This window comes from Anguilla rostrata, chromosome 16 (assembly GCF_018555375.3).
Source record: "Anguilla rostrata isolate EN2019 chromosome 16, ASM1855537v3, whole genome shotgun sequence".
In the NCBI taxonomy this organism is placed as follows: domain Eukaryota; kingdom Metazoa; phylum Chordata; class Actinopteri; order Anguilliformes; family Anguillidae; genus Anguilla; species Anguilla rostrata.
This window is the reverse complement of record NC_057948.1, coordinates 3,583,769-3,593,368: the sequence shown is the minus strand read 5'-3', so window position 1 is coordinate 3,593,368 and position 9,600 is coordinate 3,583,769. Positions and strand designations below refer to the sequence as shown.

General features: G+C 43.3%; 2 protein-coding genes across 5 annotated transcripts in view; one reads left to right on the top strand and one right to left on the bottom strand.

Moving 5' to 3' along the window:
• The window catches only part of LOC135242400 (protein NLRC3-like), a 1,894,071-nt gene that overhangs the window by 294,436 nt on the left and 1,590,035 nt on the right, over positions 1 to 9,600 (bottom strand). The window lies entirely within an intron of this gene.
• LOC135242408 (NACHT, LRR and PYD domains-containing protein 3-like) overlaps positions 1 to 9,600 on the top strand; it is a 421,399-nt gene that overhangs the window by 264,046 nt on the left and 147,753 nt on the right. The gene's annotated exons all lie outside the window — the stretch shown is intronic.

The window sequence follows — 9,600 nt, the reverse complement described above, 5'->3', positions numbered from 1 at the left end:
GACAGCTGAAAACTGTCAATTGTGTCCCAATATGAAATGTTTTACTCATATATTCTTTTTCTATTAAATAAAGATATTGCAACAACTGCAGTATGAAATAGATTATAGATTAAAATTAAATTTATGCAACTTTCTGACTGCCTGCTGCCTTTCTTGCCACCTGCAGGTGCCTTGTGGATCTGCACTCAGCAAGGGCCGGTCACAGCAGAAGGCAAAAGATCAGCCTGCTGAAGACCTTAAAACAGACCATTGCGACAAACTTCAGCGACTTCTGTGGGAATGAGCAGCAGGTGAGAGACACGCATTCACAAACACAAATGCACATACACACACCTCAGTGTTCTTCAGATATTTCTTTCCGCAGGCAAGATTCTTTTTAAAAATACAGGCAACACATGTTCCGTTACCTTTATAAACATCGGCATGAATAAGATGTTTTCTACATGCATGTCAATAAAGTGGCTGCCTTATTTGACAGATCGATTGAATCAAATTTTTATGTTAAAGGGAGATTGAGAGCGTTGTGCTTTAAGTAGCAAATCAAGATTGAGAAGATATGGTGTATGATGTAGCATAGAAAATAACTGATCATGAATCCAAAAGGCAAGGGGTCTCCAAAGGCTAGGACCAGGTCACTGTTAAAGCCTAACACCCTCTCCTTCTCTCATGGGTTTTCTATGTCTCACTGCAGGATGCTCATGAGTTCCTCAGTGTTCTCCTGTCCCAGCTTAAAGAGGAGGGGGTTTCCCTGAGGACAAGGGAGGGGCTGCACCCCTACACCTGTTCCATCGAGGCAAATTTTGAATTTGACCTCCTGACCACCAGAACGTGCCTCAGATGAGCCGCCCATGTGCGGTCTCTCCCATGTGCTCGGCTAAACTGAACAGTTGGATTTCACTCCTTAACTGGAACTGTCTCCATCCCCACCCGTGCCTGTTAGCATTCAATTCTGTGTCTCTGTGGTCCCCTCTCCAAGGCTGTGGGGAGAAGGTGCATAGAACAGAGTCGTATAACTGCTTGTCTGTGGACTTAGTCCCTGGGGGCTTCGTACAAGACAGTTTGGCCCTCTACTTCAAGGTAAGTATCCACCAGGGAGACTTCCAAATACTGCAAGCTGAGTGTTGAATGTGTTGCTATGCTTTGTGGTGTGCAAAGTCCTTGCTGAGTATGTTACTGTGTTTTCCAGGCTGTGAGCTCTGTGTGGAGTGTGTTAGTGTGCTCTATGGTCTGTATTGAATGTATTACTGGGTTTTATGGTCTTTGAGCTCTGTGTTGAGTGTGTTAGTGTGCTCTGTGGTCTGTATTGAGTGTATTATTGGGTTTTGTGGTCTGTGAGCTCAGTGTTGAGTGTGTTAGTGTGCTCTGTGGTCTGTATTGAGTGTATTATTGGGTTTTGTGGTCTGTGAGCTCTGTGTTAGTGTGTTTTCTGGTCTGTGAGCTCTGTGTTGACTGTGTTAATGTGCTTTGCTGCCACATGGCTGTGAGCTCTGTGTTGAGTGTGCTAGTGTGCTTTGTGGTGTGAGCTCTGTGTTGACTGTGTTACTGTGCATTGCTGTCACATGGCTGCATAAAAACCTTGTTTTATTTCATTTTTTCTCAGATAATTTATAATATAATAATTTATGCCCCCATGACTTCATTACAGAGGATTTTAATAAATCACACCTTTTTCACAAAAACTGAACAACACTTCCATTGTTAAATGTGATCTAGCAGAGGTAAATGGCAACCATTAACCATATACACTGAACAAAAATATAAATGCAACACTTTTCAATTTTGAAGATTTTATTGAGTTCAAAGGTAATAAACGTAAATCAGTCAACTGAAATGGATTAATTAAGCACTTATCTATTGATTTCATGTGATTGGAGATACAGATATGCATTTGTTAGTCACAGATTCCCCAAAAAAGAAGATACCATTAAATGAACAGAATAACGATCAGTATCTGTGTGACTACCATTTACCTCATGCAACGCAACACATCCTTTGCATTGAATTAATCAAATTGTTGATTGTAGCCTGTGGAATATTGTCCCACTCCTCTTCAATAGCTGTACGAAGTTGTTGGATATTGGTGGGAACTGGAACACACTGTCATATGCGCCGGTCCAGAGCATCCCAAACATGCTCAATATGTGACATGTCTGGTGAGTATGCAGGCCATGGAAGAACTGGGACATTTTCATCTTCGAGGAATTGTGTACAGATCCTTGCAACATGGGGCCGTGCATTGTCATGATGAAACATGAGGTAATGGCGGTGGATGAATGGCACAGCAATGGGCGTCAGGATCTCATCTCGATATCTCTGTGCATTCAAATTGCCATGGATAAAATGCACTTGAGTTCACTGCCCATAGGATATGCTTGCCCATACCAACACCCCACTACCACGGGCCACTCTGTTCACAACGTTGACATCAGCAAACCACTCACCCATCCGCCTGCCATCTGCCCTGTACAGCTGAAACTGAGATTCATCAGTGAAGAGGACTGTTCTCCAGTGTGCCAGTGGCCATCGAAGGTTAGCTCTTGCCCACTCACGTGGATTGTGACGCCGAACTGCAGACAAATCAAGACCCCGGTGAGGACGTCGAGCACGCAGATGAGGCGATTTCTGACATTTTGTGCAGAAATTCTATGGTTGTGTAAACCAACTGTTTCATCAGCTGTCCGTGTGGCTGGCCTCAGACGATCTTGCAGGTGAAGAAGTCGGATGTGGCGGTCCTGGGCTGCCATGGTTACACGTGGTCTGCAGTTGTGAGGCCTGTTGGATGAACTTCCAAGATCTCTGAAACGATGCTGGAGGCGGCTTATGGTGGAGAAATAAACGCCCATTACTCTGGCAACAGCTCTACAGGACATTCCTGCAGTCAGCATGCCAATTGCATGATCTCCTAACTATTGTGGCATCTTCAGGGCCTGAAGTTTTTGGCGTAAAAAGTTCAACCATGGAATTCCAAGAAAATGTTAAAAATATTGACATGATCATCCTTCAGGAATCTTGGTGTAGAGCCGATGTAGATACTCACTGTCCCCCAGGATACCAAGAAACTATTGTCCCATCAATTAAAAAAGCCCCAACCAATTGCAGAAGAGATTCTGGTGGTATACTAATTTGGTTTAAATCGGAGCTCAAAAACTACATCACAGAAATTTAAAAGATTGAATCACATATTTGGTTTAAAATAAGCAAAAAATTAATCACATCAAAAAATGACCTATATCTATGTCCCACCCTCTGACTCTCCTTATTACAAGGAGGACACGTTCCCCAACCTCCAAAGTGAAATCAGCCATTTCCAGGCCCAGCGGAATGTGCTGATCTGTGGGGACCTAAATGCCCGGACAGGCACAAGGACTGACTTTATCAATGAGGATGGGAACAAGCACATATTTGAACCAAATTTACTAAACAATATAACAAACTTACCCAGAAATAACTGACCACCATATGAATAAAAACGGCTAACATCTACTGCAGCTCTGTCATGATCTGGGTCTATATATTGTCAATGGTAGGATACAAGGTGACTCATTGGGAAGATGCACCTGCAGCTCACATCTTGGTAACAGTACAGTAGATTATGCGGTCACAGCCCTAGATCGATTCTCTCTCAGAGCATTTACCGCAAGCCACTAACCGCTCTGTCCGACCACAGTCAAATCACAGTCTATCTCAAAAGGACAGAACCTAACACCAGCACCCACAACCATCCCAGTAAGCTGTACAACATCAAACAATCCTACAAATGGGAGCCAGACAGCACAGAAGAATACCAGAAAGCAACCAATAATCAAGAAATTCTAACACTATTGGATACCTTTCTGGTTACTACATACCCTCAGAATAAAGAAGGACTAAATCTGGCAGTCAAGAATGTAAATAACATATTTGAAAAGGCAGCTTTGATATCATATTTAAAGAAAAAATCAAATTCCCCAAAACAGATCAAAGTTGAACCATGGTTTGACAAAGACTGCAAAGAAATAAGAAAAAAAAAACTTGAGACACTAAAACACTATAAGCATACCCTCAGAACCAAAAAAAGAGCAACACAAAAGGGCACAATTGACAGTAATTGAGAAGTCCATCAATTCTAACAGATTTTTGGAAAACTTAAAAAAATTAAACCAAACAAAACAAGAGGAATTGGCCATCCAAAATGGTAACATATGGACATCATTTTGAAAACCTATATAAAAGTATATCAGTCAAAATTGGACACAAAAGAACAGAATTCTTCTCCCAGGGGCGGGGAGTGAGGCAGGGCTGCAGCTTGAGTCCAACTCTGTTCAACATTTATTTCAATTGGCGACAGTGTTGGAACAATCTGCAGCACCTGGACTCACCCTTAATGATAAAGAAATCAAATTCCTTCTCTATGCAGATGACCTGGTTCTGCTGTCGCCCACTGCATGCAGGGCTGAATCCAAAAAGGGGCAGTTAAATTTTGGAATCACCTCATAAACAGCGACCCTCACTCGTATCATTACAAGGCCCTGAAATACCAAGAGATGAGCCCAGAGGAGAGCCACCTCAGCCAGCTCGTCTTGAGGCTTAGTTCACTAACCACCCCTAACGCAAAGCAGCCTCAAGACAGCTCTATACAATTAATTAAAGTCAACCAAATTATAGCAAAATATAAAGAAAATTACATCACCTATTGCGACACACAAACAAAAACACAAAGCAAATTAGAATGCTATCGGGCCTTAAAAAGAGAGTACACTGTGGCAGATTACCTGACCACTGAGAAAGAAACAAAAACGAGGAAAACATTGACAAAATATTGACTCAGTGATCACAACCTGGCCATTGAGACCGGCAGACACCGGCAGACCTGGCTGCCCAGAGACAGGTTGTGCTCACTGTGTAATATTCAGGAGGTGGAGACAGAGCTTCATTTCCTCACAAAATGTAAAAAATACAATGAGCCAAGAAGACAGTACTTCTTTAAAATAAAAGAAATCTGCCCTCAATTCAAGACACTATCAGAGGTAGAGAAGCTGCCATTCCTCTTGGGAGAGAGGAGTGAATGGCTTTGGCTGCGCAATACACTGCCACTTGTCACAAACTGAGGGACAGTAAGTAATTATAACACATAAGCAATGACACTCTCTCCTCTTTTATTTTATTTCTTTATTTATTTATTTTTAATTAATTTGTATACTGTTCTTAATTATTGTTAAATTATATATTCACTGTTTCACCTAATTAACACATGACATTACACCAGCTAACATACACAAATACCACGCGCACACGCACACACACACACAAAGTTGTGTTCTGTTTATATGTTTATTGTTTGTTGTACCCATGCTTTGGCAATATGTATATACACTACCGGTCAAAAGTTTTAGAACACCTCCATTTTTCCAGGTTTTATTGAAATTTACGCAGTTGTCTCAATGTACTCTGAAATTAAAGCATAGAACAAATAAACAATTGGAGATAAAAAAAAGAGAAATCATGGAATCGTTCTGTTTAACACAATGTATTCTAATTTTTTGATTCATCAAAATAGTCACCTTTTGCAGATATAACAACTGAATACACTTATGGCATTCGTTCTACAATGGAAATCAAATATTGTTCGGAAAGATCTACCCAACACTGTTGCAGAAGTTCCCACAAATGTGTTGCACGTGTAGGTTGCTTTGCTTTCACCCTTCTGTCCAGTTCAACCCAAACCAGCTTGATGGGGTTTAAGTTTGAGACTGTGCTGGCCATTCCATGATTTGAAGCCTGTTGTCTTGTTCTTTTCCTCTAAGATAGTTCTGACATAGCCTGGAGGTATGTTCTGGGTCATTATCTTGCTATAGGATTGTGGTGTGGGGATGGCTGGTTTAAGCAGCCACACCTGCCCTGGGTCAAGCTAATTAGACCTGGCCAATTGGTTAAGAATTAGATAATTGGCCAGGCTAATTGGACCCAGGAACAGGAGTGGCTGCACCTGTGCGTAGTGAGGTAATCACTGCGCACAGGTTAAATCTGCCATCCCCACCCACACCAGGGAGCTTCGGTCATGACTGGGTTACATCTGCTCACTTTGGCTGTAACGTCTTGCCAAACCCTCGTTAATAAAGTCTGGACTGTTGGAACATCTTCTCCCTGTGCCGGAGGGCCCCTTGGAAAGCCACTTCGGTGGCCTGTGGCAGGCGTGTTTGCCACAGTGGCGCCCAACGTGGGGCTTCTCCGGCACAGGAAAGAGGCACAGGAGGGCCAGCCAGGAAGCACACTGGAGGAGGGGCGGCTGAGGTGTTCCCGACAGGGCTTCGGGCGGATCCTCCAGGCCAAAAACGGGGAGCGGGAAATGACAGCGGAGGGGAAGGAAGCGATCCTCAGCTGGGATGCTGGGGAGCTGGACCTGGCCAGGAAGGCAGGTCAGCTACGGGTGGTGCACAAGAAGTGGTCGCGCCGTGAGCTGAACTTGGCCGGGAAGGCGGGTCAGCTATGGGCGGCGCACGAGCGGTGGCCGCACCGTTTTGCTTCCTTTTTTGGTCCGTTTGTTTTAGTTTGTTGTTTTGGCCTGGTTGGTTTGCCCGGAGCCCATGAGGGGGTAAGCCTGCAGCCGCCCGCCAGCAGAGCCGACTGGCGGCCACCACAGCCACGAGGGTTCCTGGTCCCCAGCGCCACAAGAAGGCCAGCCCACCAGCCCACCAGCCCACCAGCCCAGCCACCCCACCACAGCCCCTGGAACAGCCCAAGCCGGTGACGCCCCCACCAGCCAGCAAAGCAGCCCAGGACTTCCCGTGCTCCAGGAGGGAGGAGGAAGATGGGGTGCCTTGTCGTCCGGGGGAGGGTCACCGCATGTACTGGACTGTTCCGGGGCCACCCACCCTGACTTTTTTTTAGCGTGTTTAGAGTGTTTTTATTTTTGTTGTCTTTCGCTTTGTTGGGAGTGCGGGGGTGGGGGGGGGGTAGGCTTCGGCCAGTGATTCTCCCTGGCCTCAGTTTGGTGTTGGGGGTATGTGGTGTGGGGATGGCTGGTTTAAGCAGCCACACCTGCCCTGGGTCAAACTAATTAGACCTGGCCAATTGGTTAAGAATTAGATAATTGGCCCGGCTAATTGGACCCAGGAACAGGAGTGGCTGCACCTGTGCGTAGTGAGGTAATCACTGCGCACAGGTTAAATCTGCCATCCCCACCCACACCAGGGAGCTTCGGTCATGACTGGGTTACATCTGCTCACTTTGGCTGTAACATCTTGCCAAACCTTCGTTAATAAAATCTGGACTGTTGGAACATCTTCTCCCTGTGTCTCTGTGCCGGAGGGCCCCTTGGAAAGCCACTTCGGTGGCCTGTGGCAGGCGTGTTTGCCACAAGGATGAACCCCTGACCAACTAGGCGTTGACCAGAGGGTAATGCATGGTGCTGCAAAATGCTGTGGTAGCCATCTATTTTGGTTCAGGGTGCCAAAAGAGCCCCAGACATCACGCTTCCTCCTCCATGTTTGACAGTTGGTGTCACACACTGAGGAACCATCCTTTCACCTACTTTCACCTACCAACCGAAGATTTCAAATTTTGATTCATCGGTCCATAAGACCTTCTTACAGTCTTCAGTAGTCCACTGCCGGTGCTTCAAGGCCCAGGCAAGCCTCTTTTTCTTATTTAGCCATTTTAGAAATGACTATTGACTATTTCGTACTGCCACTCGACCTGTCAAACCTGCAGCTCGAAGTTCCTCTTCTTGTCGAAACTGAGACTTGCTTACTTACGACCACTGTTAAGCTGTGCTTGAAGCTGTTGTCCTGTGAACACCCTATCACGCAACGTGTTGACTCTCAGAAACCTGTCTTCTGATTCTGTTGTGGCTTTGGGTCTGCCGGACCTCTTCCTGTCAGAATTTCCTCCAGTTTCCAAGTGCCTTTCAATAGTGTAGGAAACTGTACTCACTGACACCTTGGCTTTCTTTGCAATTTCTCTAAAGTAAAGACCTACACATTTAAGGATTATAACGGTCTGTCTGTCTTCCTTCGTTGATTTCCCTTTTCTCGCCATTATGATAGCAATATACTACTTCCTGCACTGCAATATTGTCGAAATAATGCTTCAGAGGGTGTAGTAACACAGTCTGTTCCAACACTGATTTTATACAGTCAGAGGGTTTGTAAGTAATCAACAAAACTTGGAACACCTGTAGAAATTGTTTGCATCAACTTTCAAGGCTTAATTTACTTCCATCGCTGCAGAAAAAATGTAAGTTGTGAACTCATTACTTGTTCCCTGAAAAAGGCCTTTTTTATAACTCTGAAATTTACATTTTTTTTTGAATTTTTGGTAACCTAAACTTTTTTTTTTAACCTCTGCCAGTTTACCACTTACCTTTGTACCATTTCAGGTCATTCACTGGAATTGAACTGCTTAAATTTCAATAAAACTGGAAAAATTGGGGTGTTCTAAAACTTTTGACCGGTAGTGTGTATATATATATATATATATATATATATATATATATATACACATCATGCCAATAAAGCTTATTTGAATTGAATTTGAATTGAATTGAATTGATATAAACAAATTTGTGGGCAAAATTTGAGAGAAATAAGCTCTTTGTGCACATAAAACAAATATCTGAAAATTGCAATTGCTGAAAGTCAGCTCTCTACCAGTGTCTCTGAGTGTATCTGTTTTTGATCTTATCTGTGCTTGATTTTATTTATTTTATTATTTTATTTTTTTATTTTTTTTAAATTATATTTTACTGTATTTTATTCTAGTTATTTTATTATTTACTATGTTAGTTACTGTTGCTATATTCTGTGATCTTTCATTACACTTATTGTGTTTTAATTGTGTTAGTAATCTCGGCTACATTGAAAATGAGGGCCTGGCCCTCAATTGTACCTCCGAGAATTTAAATAAAGGTTCTGACTGACTGATCTGAGGTATTATTTAAACGCATTAAAAATGGCTGCAAAAATAAAAGTGTTGAGTTTATATTTTTTATTCAGTGTATAATACTGCTATAAAGTTTTTGACTGCTATTCTATTTGAAGATTAATAAATATTCAAGAATACAAGTAAAGGCACATGGTTTCCCTTTAGCTTGCAAAATACAATATATTTAACTTTGAGGGTCTGCATACCTCTGACATACACATGTGGAATATTAGCTTGGAACAGTATTTAAATTTAACACAAGTGAACATGAAACGTCCACATCTTGTGAAAATGTCAGAGCCTTTAGTGTGCTGTCAGTGGGCACATTGGGTTGTATGAGAGAGACAGAGTGAGGTCTGATGACAGTGGCAGTGTAAGACAGGAAGGAAGAGCAGCAGCAGGGTCAGAGAGCCACGCTGAAGGGCAGGACAGGGCCTCAACATCAGGGCCTAGTGGCTCCTCCGCCAGTCACTGCCCATCAGCAGAGCCGGCCATTGAAGGTGTCTCCATCCGAGCCTCATCATACAGCAGCACCATTCTTTGCATTCTTCTGCACGTTTTCAGAGCCAAACCAATGACAGGTGGTGTCATGAGATTCATCTTCTCCCTGATTTCAGCATGAAGCATTCCCTTTGATGAAATGTGTTTTCATTGCTAATATTTGTTGATGTTTTCAGAGAGAAAGACAGAACCTGATCT